This window comes from Lactuca saligna, chromosome 2 (genome assembly GCF_052625555.1).
Source record: "Lactuca saligna cultivar CGN05327 chromosome 2, ASM5262555v1, whole genome shotgun sequence".
Taxonomy (NCBI): Eukaryota; Viridiplantae; Streptophyta; class Magnoliopsida; order Asterales; family Asteraceae; genus Lactuca; species Lactuca saligna.
In genome coordinates this window covers 92,387,132-92,403,651 of record NC_136418.1, presented here as the reverse complement: position 1 = coordinate 92,403,651, position 16,520 = coordinate 92,387,132, and positions in this window count along the sequence as shown.

Sequence of the window (16,520 nt, the reverse complement as noted above, 5' to 3'; positions counted from 1 at the left end):
CCAGGCCGAGGCTGTGAGACCAGAAAACCAAAAGAGGGAGCGAGTCGTCGGGCAGGTATCGGAGTTCGTTACCGATAGTCGGGGACTTATGACATTTCAGGGTCGGATTTGGGTACCGTTTGTGGGCGGGATGCATATCATTTTGATGGAAGAGGCACATCGATCGAAGTTCTCGATCCATCCCAGGGCCACTAAGATGTATATGGACCTAAAGAAGGAGTATTGGTGGCCCTGTATGAAAAGGGATGTTGCATGGTTCGTTGAGAGGTGCCTAACTTGTCGCCAGGTAAAGGTCAAACACCAGCATCCGCATGGTAAGCTGCAGCCGCTGGAGATCCCCCATTGGAAGTGGGAACATATTACCATGGATTTTATCACCAAATTGCCAAGGACTGCTAGAGGTGTCGATGCAATTTGGGTGATTGTGGATAGGTTGACGAACAGCACTCATTTTCTTATTATCAGTGAGAGCTCTTCTGCTGAGAGGATGGTAGAGTTATATGTGAGGGAGGTGGTATCGCGGCATGGGGTTCCGATATCGATTGTTTCAGATCGAGACGTGCGATTTACTTCCATATTTTGGAAGAAGTTTCACGAGGAGTTGGGTACGAGGCGGCATTTCAGCACTGCATACCACCCACAGACGGACGAGCAGAGTGAGCGGACGATTCAAACACTCGAGGATATGCTCCGAGCATGTGTTTTGGATTTTGGTGGGAGTTGGGACACATATTTACCCTTGGCAGATTTTTTGTACAGCAACAACCACCATTCGAGCATTGGTATGCCACCCTTTGAGCTGTTGTATGGGAGGAGGTGTCAGACCCCCATTTGTTGGGGAGAGGTGGGGCAACGTGTAATGGGTAGTACGGAGATCGTGCTTCAAACGACTGAGAAAATACAGTAGGTCAAGTAGAGGTTGTTGACCGCTCACAGGCGTCAGAAGAGTTATGCGGACAGGCTTCGGTCCGAGCTCGAATTTCAGGTTGGTGACTTCATACTTTTGAAGGTCTCTCCTTGGAAAGGAGTGATCCGATTCAGGAAGAGGGGCAAGTTGGGCCCTCGATATATTGGACCTTTCAGGGTAATCGCAAGGGTAGGCAGGGTAGCCTATCGTATGGAACTACCTGCGGAGTTGGGTCAGATTCACTACACTTTTCATGTGTCGCAGTTGAGAAAGTGTATAGACAACGAGTCGGTAGTGGTACCATTAGAGGATATTCAGGTAGATGTAGGCCTAAACTATGTTGAGAGACCGGTGGCAATTAGGGATCGGAAGGTCAAGGTTCTGAGGAACAAGGAAGTGCCTTTGGTGCAGGTGCAGTGGCAACATAGGAAGGGGTCCGAGCTGACTTGGGAGCCGGAGCGCGAGATGCGCGAGCAGCATCCAGAGTTGTTTTCAAAATGAGACTTCGAGGGCGAAGTCTGATTCTAGTGGGGGAGAATTGTAACATCCGGAATCCCAGGTATATTATTTTAATATTTTATTTTTGGAATTTGTGAAGGAACTCGGCGAGTTGATGCTTAGACTTGCAGAGTAGGGTCGCGGTTGATCATTCAGGTTCGCATTGGACTCGGCGAGTCCATGAGTGGACTCGGCGAGTACACGTTTTTTACTAAAACCCTAATCCTCCAGGGTTGGAGCCTATTTAAGGGCACTCTTAGCCTCCCATTGTGGCTGCCAGTCCCTTGAGAGCACTCTAAGTGAGATAGATCGTTTGAGAGGAAGGAGAAGCCATATTTGACCTTTTTATTTTTGGTTTAGCAAGAAGAAGGTGATCAAGAGCAAGAGGAGACTGAAGAAGGTGTGGTTCTAGTGGTTGCAGAGTTCAGAGACTTCAACTTGAGGTATTTATTCGGACCTTCTTTAGTTTTGGTATTGATACCTAGACTTAGGGTTTTCTATCCACGTTTGAGGATGTTTATGTGGAGAAATTGGTCCCTTATCGAGTTTATGCTTTGGATCTGGACTCAAAGAGGTCCAAAGACCTTAACCCTTATAACTTTATGAGTTATCTTGGGAGTTATGAGCTTAGGATGCCATTTTTGGGCTTAAATCTCCAAGTGTTACTATCTAGATGACATATGAGTGTCAAGGTCTGGAATTTACGTAATTATTATGCTTGGGAAGGACAGATCTATGGATTTGAGGAACAGATCTGACCTCAGGAGGTCAATAGAGTTTGTGCATGGAATGTACTCGCCGAGTTGTTCTTGAGACTCAGCGAGTTGAGTTGGGGTAGCCCCGCGATTCTTACCTGAGGGCTCGTCGAGTAAAGGTAGGGACTCGACCTGTTAAATGGGACTAAAGAGTTAAGTGGACACAGGTGGACTCGCCGAGTTGCCCAAGTGCACTCGCCGAGTCGGGTCAAATTTTAACCGTTGACATTGGTTGACTTTTAGGGTTTGGTCGACAATGAGGGCCTTTGAGCCAAAGGAGGGGTAAAATGGTCTTTTACCCTTCTGAGGGTGCTTAGAGAGAGAGTCTGAGAGTTATATATTGATGAGAGTATTACTTTATGTGTTTAGGCGGAGGCTAGATCGTATTTCTACCATGTCAGTGACTTACCAAGACATCCTACGAGGTGAGTCTTCTCACTATATTGTACCTGGAAGGGTACCTATGTGTGACCAGAAGGTCTGGTATGCTATAAGATATATGCAATGTATGTGATTACTTATCCGTTTTGTATATGTTATGTATGCTATGCTTGTTATGGGCCGGAAGGCATTATGTTATGGGTCGGAAGGCATTATGATGTAAACCGGAAGGTCAGGGAGTTTTGGACCGGAAGGTCAACACGTGTAGGACCGGAAGGTTTACCGGGTTGGGATGGAAGTCCCCTGAGACACATGAATCGGAAGGTCATGGCCTGGAAGGGCGTATGTGTGTAAGTGGTATTTTGGGGAACTCACTAAGCATTTATACTTACAGTTGTTGTGTTATGTGTTTCAGGTACTAGCGAGGACCGTGGGAAGACGTCGGCGTGATTCGTACACACTAGAGAAAGGATTTGATTTTTGTGATCTTGGGATACGATATGTTTTGATAATTACTGTTGGATGTTTTTGGAAATATTTTATGTGAAAATGGTTGTGACAAAAATGAAATTTTGTTTTGAAAATTACATTGTTACAGGACAGCTGCTGGGAATTCCAGGAAAAGGACCGAATTCTTCATCATCAAGATCAAATTCTATATTTGTCAGGATGTCATCACTAATCCCTGTAAAATCAATTTCCTTCAAAAACTCGACATCACCATAAAGATCATCATCATCATCTTGAGCAGATTGTGTTTCATCTTCTTTATGATGATCATGTTCCTCAGCCACAATGGTTGAAGGAGAATCATTGACCTCCTCAATCTCTGGCTCGGAGGTTGAATGAAAAATATCTTCAGATTCCATCGGGATGTACTACTCTTCAGATTCTTCTCTATCACTTTCTGCAAAAATTCCGAATTTTATCAATGGAAATTTTCCTTCAAACACAAATTTCCCACCTCTCTTCTATTTCATTAGTCCAAAAGCACTTGGACCAATGGATTTGAAGTCCAAGGTTTCATTTCCTCTCTGCAGCTCGGGGTGTGTTATATTGAGAATGATTTTCAAAAATCTTGGATACATCAAGAACTTGTCCCTCTTGCTCCCTTCATGGTTTAGAATCATCTCATGCATTATGAACTTAGAGAAGTTGAACTCAAGTCCTGCAGCCAAGGCTGCAATTGCTCCAATGTTAGCCAGCGAGATCTCATTTGCTCCAGATCTGCTGCTGGAAATACAGCTCACAAACACGTGAGCCAGATACTTCCAACACGGAGGAAGCAACTTCTTGATGGTAGGGGGAAAGGTTCCCTCGTACCCCATGTGTTCTAAGACATCCTGAGTTTGATGAATGTCAATCTCCATAGTGCACTCAGATATGTCATCTATTTGGAGAGATTCCCAAATGATGCTCTCTCTTACTTGAACTTTCTTATCTACAATTGTTGTTTCAACTAACTTTTCACCCTAATCATTATTTTTCACAACAGCACTCCTCCATAAATCCTTGATCAGATTCTGGTAAATTGCAGGGCATGTGGTTAGAGCATGGACCACGCAGGATTTCTTTAAACCATCAACAATGAATTTTAAGTCATTGTGAGCTGCAGGAGGGTCTTGGAGAAAAATGGGGGAGTTGTGGACCTTAGTAAATTCCATGTCTCCCATCTTATTCTGAAAATAGAAACACGTAATCATTAGATCAAAATTATTGAAAATAATATAACCGCACACAAAAATGCACTCAGCCGCACACGTGCAAGTGTGCAGCCGTATACGCGTGTGTGACAACACACATTCAACCGTTCAAAAACATTATAGCTGCACACACCCGTGTGTGGTCGTACTCTGAAACGTTTGATTCTTTGATACAACAGCAAACGATGATCATTTTTCATTAAAAAAATTGATTTTTGAGCCGTGTTCATGAAATTTACTAGGTAAGGGCTTTGATTTCTTGAAAATCAGTGGAATATTCAAAGGGATTTGAGAGAACAGCTGTAAGTGTGTGCGGTCGAGAGAAGTGTGAATGGAAATAGTGATGGTACATTTCTCACCGCACACACCATATATATACAAAAAAAAATCATTTCCTCACCCTCACCCATTTTAACAATTTAAAACGCATGCCCCATACTTATCAATTTTTTAAAAAACAAACCATTTTGAGGATTTAAATGACTAAATTTATTATTCCAAAGGATTTTCAAAATAATAATAATAAAAATAAAAATTAAAAAAAACTTATTAACTAAGATAAAGATAAAAATAAAAATAAAAAAATGAAATAAAAATAGAATAGACTAAAATAAAATAAAATAAAATTGGAAATACTATTAATGACTAGGAATTAAATTTTAATTTTAATCCTATATAAATTGTTTTAACCTATTAAGATTAGGGATCAAAGTTGTTAAACAATCGTTGTTCATTTATCAGTTCCTTCTCTTTCATGAATAGATCTGGTCGATCGCCGGTATTGTGGTCCACTTAAACACGAAAAAATTTATGACAAATTTGGACATATTATAAGTGACAAGACAATGTGATACCAAGTTCCTAGATATTATATCTTAAGGACCATTCAGCTGACGACGACCAGGGATATTAGTGTCCACCTAAATTGAGCAGCAAGATCTATAGACAATCTTTTAGTGTTCAATTTTAATTGTACTGGAATATGTTTCCCGCTTCCTGATATGCCCCAACAATCAAAGACTTCCAGAGTACTCCTTACATCGGGTGAGCAGACTATCATTAGGAGAGAAGATAGATTCAGATTATTATCACTTATAGTTTTAGAGGGATATAGAAGCAGAAGGTTGCATATGTTGTGTACCAGGTCGGATTGTTAATCACACAAAGGAGACAGCATATGGCTAACAGATAAGAAGAATTTCATATATATATATATATATATATATATATATATATATATATATATATATATATATATATAATATGCGGAGAAATAGAGTTGCATATGTTACAGTCCAAGTCGGATCTCTTCCAATCATGCAAAGGAGGCAACATGTGACTAATAGTAAGAAAGAAAGAAAATGATTTTCTACAGACCTAATTCATCGGAATTTACCAGTCGCCCCATCAATACCGGAATTAAGGACAGAATCTGCACATTGAGGAAGAGTTAAACCACGGTTCCAGATACGGGTTCAATTCATGTGACGAGTAGATTCCCATATATATATATATATATATATATATATATATATATATATATATATATATATATATCCCTGCTCAACCTATCCAAGCGTCGTATTGTCAGACTAAACGGAACTATCTAGGTCAAGATTTATCAAGTCTCTAGATTCCTTAGGTTCATCTGCACCTAGTCAAGTCCGTTTAATTCTTCGTGCCTACCAGTGCATCGAATACAGAGCCTAGACAATCCAGTTTTGGTACTTTACACAGAGTCAGATTGCCCTTTATCACTTGATAATATCACTTCCCTAAACATCTCCCTCAAGCACATTCCATAACCAACATAATTCATTTTGTATTTCTAATTTTCTGATGTTTTTTTGGATTTTCTAGTTTTTTTAATGTTTTTGGATTTTCTAATTTTTTTAAATGTTTTTGGATTTTCTAGTATTTCTAAATGTTTTTGGATTTTCTAATTTATCTCCCCCTAAATTTGTGCATAAAATAAAAATAAAAAAATGTGCAAATTTATCCTAAACGAAACACCAAAAAAAATTAGTCCTCAAAACGGATCATTTTTAGAAAATTAACCAGCACATCGAATCGAGCTTTGTTAAACGGCTTGGTGAACAGATCCGCTACATTGTTATCAGAGCGGACCTATTCTAGCCAAATAAGCAAACGCTCATAACATTCTCTGATAAAATGAATTTTGATGTCGATGTGCTTGGTTTTTGATTGCTGGACCGGATTTTTGGCAATTTGGATCGCAGCCTCGTTATCACAGAAAAAGGGGCTTCTTGAAAATTCAAACCGTAGTCCAACAGCTGATGTTGGATCCAGATGACTTGAGAACAACATGCAGACGCACCGACATACTCCGCTTCTGCTGTTGAGGTTGAAACGGTATGATACTTCTTACACTGCCATGAAACCAATCTATCGCCCATAAATTGGCATCCTCCTGAAGTCGATTTTCTATCAAACTCACACCCACCATAGTCGTTGTCTGCAAAAGCATAAACGTCAAATTCTGGATTTTTCGGATACCAAAGACCCAGTTTTGGGCACCCTTTGAGATACCGAAAAATCCGTTTAACAGCAAGTAAATGAGAGAGTTTAGGATTAGCCTGGTAGCGAGCATATTGACAGATCGCAAACATTACGTCTGGGCGATTGGCAGCCAGATACATGAGTGATCCGATCATTGATCAATAGTGCGTCTGATCTACGGATTCACCCTCAAAATCAGGGGTTAGTAGAGGTCTTTCTGCCATGGGTGTAAGTGCAGGTTTCACGTCTCGAAACCCGAACTTCTCCAGTACAACATCCACATACTTTGCTTGGTGAATAAGGATGTCGTTTGAAGATTGTTTGACCTGAAGCCCCAGAAACGTGGTCATTTCCCCAAGCGAACTCATCTCGAACCGCTTCTTCATCACTGCTTCGAACTCTTTGCAAAGCTGTTGGCTTGTCGATCCGAAAAAAAATGTCATCCACATAGATTTGAACAAGAATTTAATCTGGACCAACATGTTAGAGGAATAAGGTTTGATCAATGGTGCCTCGAGAATAGCCGTTGTTGAGCAAATGCTGAGTCAGGGTAGCATACCAAGCTCTCGGAGCTTGATGCGGTCCATACAGAGCTTTGTCTAACTTGTAAACATGGTTGGGAAGTTTTGAGTTAACGAAACTAGGTGGTTGGTCAACGTAAATCTCTTCCTTGACCATGCCGTACAAGAAAGCCGTCTTGACATCCATTTGGTATACGGTGAACTTCATATAGGAAGCATTATGCAAGGAAGATACGAATGGATTCCAAGCGAGCGACCGGATCATAAACTTTCGTATAATCAAGACCCTCAATTTGCAGAAACCCTCAAACCACTAATCTCGCCTTGTTGCGCACAATTACCCCGGAGTCGTCTTGTTTATTCCGAAAGACTCATCAGGTGTCAAGAGATTTCTTTCCTTTTGGTAGCTCCACCAACTTCCAAACCCCGAGCTTCTCGAATTGATTAAGTTCATCATGCATGGCTTCAACCCAGCTGGGCTCATTCAGATCCATTTCGACATTTTTGGGCTCAATCTGAGAAATAGAGCAGGAATAGAGACGCATATTAACATCTCCACTCTGACTTCTTGTTTGAACATCGACGCCCAGCTGGCCAATGACGTTCTCTATAGGATGGTCGCGCTGAATGTGTGCAGCGATCTCGTAGCTAATATCATCGAAAGAGACTGGAAGATTATGAATGTTAACCACTCCATCATTTGTTGTGTGATTCACAATAGATGAACAAAGTTCGTTCGAAGGATCTGCTATAAACTCTTCAGCAATATTTTCTGGAAAAAGAAGTTCCAGTAGGTTTGAAGTTACAGCGGAAGTCTCATGGTTCATGAACTCTTTTTCCACCAGAGTTAGAGGAGTAGAAACAGCATCAGGAGAAGATTGATGAGGAGAAGACTCATAAGATTCAGTGTGAATGGAGGGAACCATTGGAGAATCAGAAGAAATCAGTGGTGGTCGGTAAACAACTTCGTCTTCTTTATCTTCAACAATGATCTTTGAACTTGACGTAGATCATTCTTGATTATCTGAGGACACATTGAATGATTTGAAAAGAGATGTGTAGTCAAATAGCTAATCAGGACCCACTCTTGCATCTGTCTCATTTTCTTCGAGCCAACGAACATCGAAAGATTCTACAATATGTTTTGTCTTCTTGTTGTAAACCCCGTAAGCAGTTCGAGCAGCATATCCAACAAAGTAACAGTCATCAGCTTTTGCATTGAATTTGGAGTTGGATTCCAAGTGAAGAAGGGTGCAAGGGAAGCCAAATACTCGGAAATGACTGACAGATGGATTGTGTCCGTATAGAATTTTGTATGGTGCTTTCATGCTGGCTTTGTTGCTTAGCACACGATTCTAAATGTAGCATGCGGTGTTAATCGCCTCTGCCCAGAAGAACACAGGAAGCTTGGAGTCACAGAGCATCGTCCTTGCGGCGTCTTTTAGAGTTCGATTCCGGCATTCGGCAACCCCGTTTTGTTGAGGTGTTCGAACGGAACTAAACTAACGCACAATCCCTTTCTCAGCGCAAAAATGGTCCAGAACAGCGTTTTTGAATTATGTTCGATTATCAGTACGCAGCGCTTTCACTTGATTATTGGTCTGATTTTCGATCATCACAATGAATCTTTTGATGAGGTCAGCGATCCCAAATTTTTTGGAGAAAAAGAAAACCCAAGTGAACCGAGAGTAATCGTCTATCACAGCGAGGCAATATGAGTCGCAATTTATGCTGAGAACATTAACCGGACCAAATAAATCCATATGTAACAACTGAAGCACTTGACTTATGGAGTTTATCTACTTTGGAAAATGTAGTTTCCGATGATGCTTTCCCTGAGCGCAGGAAACTCATTTTTCAAATGTAATGAAATCTCTGACAGGTAACCCTCGGACCAGTTCGTTCTTTGCAAGCCGATTCAAGTTCTTTGCATTCGCATGACCGAGACGACGATTCCACAGCATCGCATTTTGTTCAGAAGCTTTAGAGAAAAGACAAATGACTTCGTCAGGGATATTGATGTTCATGTCTATAATGTAGGCATTTTCATCCCTCTTAGATCTTACAAGAATCCAATCTTTACGGATGACAATGCCAGACTTTAAGATCAGACACTCCTTATCTATTAAATGAGTGGAGTAACCTTTGTTGCAAATCTGGGACACACTCAGCAAGCTGTGCTTTAGTTCAGGAGCAAAGTTAACATTTTTAAAATTCAGTACTCCATTTGAAACAGTTCCTTTTTGAGTGATTTTTCCGCCCTCTCCGCCCGCAAAGGAAACATATCCTCCATTAAAAGTTTGAATGTCGTGTAGTTGGAATATGTCTCCAGTCATGTACCGGGAGCAGCCGATGTCGACATACCAAGGTCTGGCGACATTCTTCCGCAACTGTCCCTGCACGATGAGCGGATTTATTTAGTTATGGGGACCCAGGTCACACAATACTGGGTTGACCCTTTCCTTGCACAGATTTTTCATTTGATTCTTTCTTTTCTTTTGATTTAGAAGTGGATGGTGATTGATCTGAAGTTGATTTTGAAGGTGATTTTGGTATCCACTGAAAGTTAGGTTTTGAAAATTTATTAGTTTGCTTCGAGCCGGTGGATTTTCTACTTGAAGAGTTTGAAGATCCGGTCCTGCCCTTTGACAAATGCAACTTAGACTTATCCTGAGTTGACTTTGGCAAACACTTGTTGTTTTTACGGAAAACCTGTTTATTCATTTGAGAATTTTTAATTTTATTGTTTAAATTTGAATTCAAGTCACCATTTCGAGAACGAGTTCTGGGGATTTTTCTAGTTAAAGATCGTCCCCGAAATTCGTTCTCCCCTCTTTTTGTTGTATGAGAAACAAACATCCGGTTCATACAATTCCGTGCAATGTGTCCAGCAGTGCCACAGTTAAAACATATTTGTTTATTATCAATGGTTTTGGCACTACTGTTGACAGATTTATTCTTCCCTTTTCCATTTTTAACACTTCCACACTTGCAGGATCCATCACAGGATTTTGAAGCAGATGTGGAAGGTGTAGATACATTCAAATCAGATTTATCAGTTTGATCAGAAACAACACCATCATTATCAGAATTATCAGACTAAAATAAAACACCACCAGACACAAAAACACTAGCATTTGTTTTTGACACAGAATCATCACAGAAATTAACACCAGACTTAGACACATGATTATTTGACTCAAAAGTGTCAGCTTCATGCTCCCCTAGACTATTGATATATATGCACTTAAGGTAGAAGCGTTAGTATGCAAACTCTCATTCCATCCTTTAGGACTTACATTGAGTTTTGCAATTTGGTTGAAGATGAAACCACCCTTAAGCCTAATGAAAAGAAGTATTTCATTGTTTCTTCACAAACAGATGATTGTAATTCAACGGGATGTCATCAAGTACTTTCGAGTCTCTCTTGACTCCGACGTAAGAGATCGTTGTTCGTGATCCAATTGTTTTTATGTTGATTTATAATTGACATCACAGATTCTCATATATAATTTGCTTTATTTATTTATCTTTGGCTCACTCTTGCACAAAAATCCTCATGATTTTTTCAAAGTTCTGGTCTCACAATTCCGAATGGTTCCTTTCAATTCAAAAACAGGATATGGCTACTTGTTCCAAAAATGTTGTGGAGATTAATGCTTCGTTACGAATGTGCAGAACTAAAACGATGGTTTTAAAGGAATAAGATTTCAATTTGGGTGTGTGTTTTTCAAAATTCCTGACATCACGCCCTGTCAGTTACGCCGCCTATCAGTCACGCCTTTTCAGGCGCTTTTTCAGGGAAACGGAACTGTCTATAGCTGGCTTTCTCTCTCCACCAATGACGTATAAAAGGGTAATTTGACGCTTGATTTCCTTCACCACTTTCAAAGATTTCAAAATCTCTCAAGAAAAAACCATTTCTCTCTCTCTCTCTCTCTCTCTCTCTCTCTCTCTCTCTCTACACTGTTCAACATCGTCTCCAATGGTTTCAATGGCTGATTCTTCTGAGACTCCTTTTGTTTTTAAACAAACTGGTTCCACTATGATGCTCAATATCAAGGCAAATCAGAATCCCATTTTGGATCTTAAATCTTCAAGATACTCCGATGACCTCAATCCAATAATTGAATGTCTGAAATATTCTCCTATTGCTCAAGCTCTGACAATGGCGGAAACTATGTCGATGGTTCATCTCTCTAAGGCATATTTTTCTGCTTTCTACAATCAGAATGAAGGGGTGATTAATTTTGAAAGCGATTCCCATAAAACCTCTATCTCAAAAACCCAATTTTGCAGGTTGTTAGGGTTTTCTTCCTCGGAGGGTCTTGTTGATCCTGAATCGATTCCCTCCTCTGCCTTCCAAATGGGTTATCTTGGTGAGATTACGCTTTTGTCCAAGTTTAAGAAACCTCACCTTCCACCGATGTGGAATGGTCTCTTCACTTTGTTATTCAAGAGCTTTTCTGAGCGCATTATTGGGTCAGACGGTGCCAGCAAGCTCTTCTGCATGCTAATCAGTGGTCTCTACAAGGGTATTAACCTGGATTTTGATTCGGTTCTTTGGATACAGCTTGTTCAGAGCACACTCTCTTCATCAAGGCATTTAGAGATTTCTTGTGCTCGTTTTGGTCTGTTATTGTTAAGAGGTCTATCACTCGCCTTCAGATTCAAGTACCAGAAGACTCAGTACTGACTGCAATTCTAAATTCCATACCTCCAACTTCATTATATCTGACCTACCAAGTTTGATTTTGTGGGATCACTTCCGGAAGCCATGCTCCTTCACGTTCCTACAGATAATGTGGTTATCAACAAATACCGAAAGAAGCCAGTATCAGGTCCTCGTCCAATGTCCGATGCAATGCAATAAGCACTTGAGGAAGGAAATAAGCCTCAAAAGGGAGGAAAGCGACAAGCAAAAGTTGGACCTTCAGAGCCTGTTCAAACTCTAAGGAAGAAAGTTAAGAGGGTTGCTCGCAATTTGAGATCAACCTCACCAGTTGCTCAGAAGGAATCGGATTCTCAAACCATTTCAGAAGATATTCGTCAGAACGACAATGATGATACAGGATCCACTTCGCAACCCATGGTCTCGGAGCCCACTCCCACTTAGTCTACTGCGAAGGTATCATCTCCTATTTCCACTTCAATTCTAATGACATTTGATTCTTTTCAAGTTCCTTCACCTCCACCTTCACCTACTTCCATTTATACACCCATCACAATAGCTCTATGTCCAAATGTATATGTTGGGGTTTCACAACCATAGATTTAGATTGCCCAAACTACTCCCTTATACACCGAATCCACCGCAACAACTACGACTACTACGAGTTCACCTCAAGTGACTGTTAATGTATCTGATACGGGGGCCGGTGCTTTTGGTGTTACTGTTGGTTTCGATTCTTTTCCTTTCTCGCCCTTCAGGGCCGATGATCCTGATACGGTTTTTGGTGATGATCAGGAAGACTTTAATGACTTCCACTTCAGTTCCTTCATAGTTCACCAGGATAGTCATGATGATGATGCACCTATGACAAAAGGGCAGTTCAAGACCCTAAATGAAAATTTGGATACTCTGCTTGAGTCTTCCAAAACATCTTCCAGCAGTGAATATTCTTTTGAGCCTATCAAAGCGTTACTTGAGACTCTTACCAAAGAACATGCCAAAAGCCTCAATGCTTCTACAAAAGTTGTTGAAAACTCAGAGAAGACAGTTCATGAAACGACTGAAAAAATCAAAAAACTACTTGCACATGTTACTCGATTTATGGAGGACTTTCGGAGGTCTTCTAATAAAAACATTGAAGTTGTGAATAAGGTGATCAAAAATCTTAGCTCCACTCTTCACACTGAAAAAAAAGGCTTTCTCCAAAGTTCATCCGAATCTACGAGTTGATAATGTTGAAATGAATGCCTCTATCGTCTCCAAAATTAAGAAGCGTCAAGCTGACCTGGCCACAGAAAAAAAAAATCACAGACCAACTTGCTCTCAAGACTGAGAAAACAAAATTTATTTATATGAATCTATCTAATGCCAACCAACAGCTTTATCATCTGAAATCTGAAATGGTTGTTCTCAAAAGTTGTGCCGCGGATGTAAACCTTTTCTTGCAAAATCTTGTAAAGACTCATGACTTGTTGCTCACAATCTCAGTTCACCAACATCTAGCTGACAAAATCAAACCAGTATTCTTCATCCTTAATCATATCAAGGGTGTTTCAGAATCTGATACTCTTCCAAAACAAGGGGGAGAAGCTAAGAAGCCATCTGATTAAGAACCTAAGAAACCAGCTGATGAATATGGGGAGTACAAACACGAGTCAAATCCAAAATCAAAAGATCTGAAGGGTAATGAAGCTTCGGGATCGAAAGGAAAAGGAAAATTAGTTGAATCCAATGATGAAAAAGAAGAAGATTTGTCTGAAGTGTTAAAGCTTAAAAGAAAGAAACGTGACCAAGAGCTTGATGAAGCTCAGCATGTTGCAAAGGAAGCTGAAGCAACTAAAAAGGAGGCTTGTGATGCACAAGTCACACTTAAAACTCAGAAGTCTCTCTTCCCTCCTTGGTCCATGGAGCGGATTCTGAATGAGGCTATTGACAATCGGAGTGTTTATTGGTTGGAGCTTGTCGTATCATTTGATTTGGATAACTCTTCGGAGTCTCGGCTTGAATTTCCAGTCACTCCGAAAGCTTTCCTGTTTAGATGTTTTGAGAGGATTGTGAATGCCCCCGATTCAGAAAACGATGTCAACCAAATGCTTCTCTTTTTTATCTCAAGCACAGAAAGCCTAGGTATCAAACATGGAGTTCAAAGAAGATTTCTACGGTTAAATTTTTTGGACCGGTTCAAACTGAAAGCTTCATCAATGTTTGATTCAAAGCTGTCCGAGGAGCAGGGAATTCGGCCTTTGAGTTCACTTTTACTGACTTGCCATGCCTATATCCATACGATTGGATTTCTTTGTTCTCCCTGTTGTCCAAATATGATCAGAAGTTTGAGACAATTATAGCTCATTTGAAAATAATGTTAGTCTCCTATATTCAAGAAGTCGGGAGAATGGACGTAGAGATTGCGGCTATACTCCGAAAGAAACCCATTGTGCAACAAAGGAAGCTCCAAAGAACATCAGCAAGATGAGGCTGGGGAATTTGAGAAAGACAACTGGAGTGTGGCGTTTCAACAGCATGATAAAGAGGGCGTAAATGTTCAAAAGTGCTTGTTTTCTTTACCATACAAGCATCTTTACTCTACTTCCTATCTGAACTACATTATGGGAATTACTGAACAATGCAGGGCGAATAATACTGCGTATAAGAATTGCTTCACATATTTGATAAAATGGTATATCATAGTTTGCAACACTTTGCTTGGATTAATGTCGAAGCTATTCAAAGTCCAGAAACGTCAGCCAAATTGAAGAATCTACCTTCCTTATTGACACAAAGAGGAGATTGTTGGCGTATTTAATGTGTTGTGTCAATATTGTTTGTACTAGAATAGTCCATAATGTAACGGTTTGGGTCTATTTACCCAAGATTTAATGCTTTTAGGGTAATCAATTGTATTGCCCTACATCGCTTGTAGAGAGAAGTTCACATGGAAGTCTTCTAAGGCTTTGATAATATAATCATTCGGGACTTTTTGATCAATTGTTCTTCTTGTTTTGATTCACTTTTCTGTTAAAGGATCCCTTGATCTTAAGTTTATTGTTTCAACACTCCCAAAATTTTACATGTGGCGAAAAAAGACATAAACTCTTAAGTTCACATGCGGCCTAGAAAGGATTTATGTTTTCTCTATTGATAGCAACAAACTACGAATATCAAGAAACCCTAGGAAATAGGCTATGAAATCAAAATTCATATAAAATTAGGGTTACATACTTTCGATTATTATTACAACTAATCAAAGCATAATCCTTCTTCTAGATCTTGGAAAACTAGCACCAAATGAATAGATGCCTCTAATGTCTTGTACCCAAAACCCTAGTAGCAAGAAGACTTGAGGAGAGAGGAGGCTAGAGCAAAATTTTGGCTCTTATATGTGTGTATGTGGTAGTCGAAAATATGATGCCAAATGACCCTATTTATAACTGATAGGAAAACCATAGAAACCCTAATTTGAAATCAAATAATATTATTTCAAATTTGAAATTATCTAATTTTCTAATTATCCATAAAGGATATTCCAAAAACCCTAAAAACCCTCCTTAACTTCGTTCAAGGGGTTTGAAGGTTCTAGAATACCTTCTTGTTCAACTATTGAAAAATTACAGCTTTAGTCCTTACACTTTTAGTTAATCCAATTAATCCCAAAATTAATTCCAAATAATTTATGATTAATTATTAATTAAATAATATTATTTCTAATTAATATATTAATCCCATGATATATTAACAAATAATTTATGTAAATTTCTAATTAATTTATTAATCATACAATAAAGTAACAAATTGACCTCTTCATCCAAAAGTCATTCTATCCGAATACTAGTTTTAAGGGCTATCCAAAAAGAACTTTGCTTCCAATTCAAGAATATACCAATTTAGTTATTAGCTTAGACACCTTAATCCAACAAACATAAGCAAAAAAGTACCTTTTTTAGCTTTATCATCTACCACATCCATTGTAGCTTCATCATTCACTCCATCAAATTTAACAACATCAGTTTTTTATTACAAGAACTTCCTTCCACTAAAAAGGGATGATATCAACTTACCATAAACAAATTAATGAAAGGATCATTATATTTCAAGATTTTTCAAAATACCATGCTAATCAGGAAGGAATTAAAGTGAGACGGTATAAATAAAACATGTAAATAGAAGTACATTGTTATTTCTTGCATTTAGCACAAAGAATAACAATGCATTTCCATATAGGTGTTAAGGGTTCAGATTAATAAAGGATCCAAATAAAAATTTTCAATATATATATATATATATATATATATATATATATATTTGCTGAATGCCTACAGTCAAGAAAGTCAATTAAATCTAGAGAGTAGACCTTAATATAAATCTACAACAATAAAAACCAAACAAGTATCTCAGTGAGACAGTACCTCAAACACCTTATGTGCAAGAAATCAAACAAACTCAATAGCTTTAAATTTATATGTTTATAACTGATACCAAATAGGGAACAATTTCATATAGAAATTACCATATCTGCACATAAACAAAAGCATTTAATTCAAAAGAAAATTTCATAAACCCAACGAC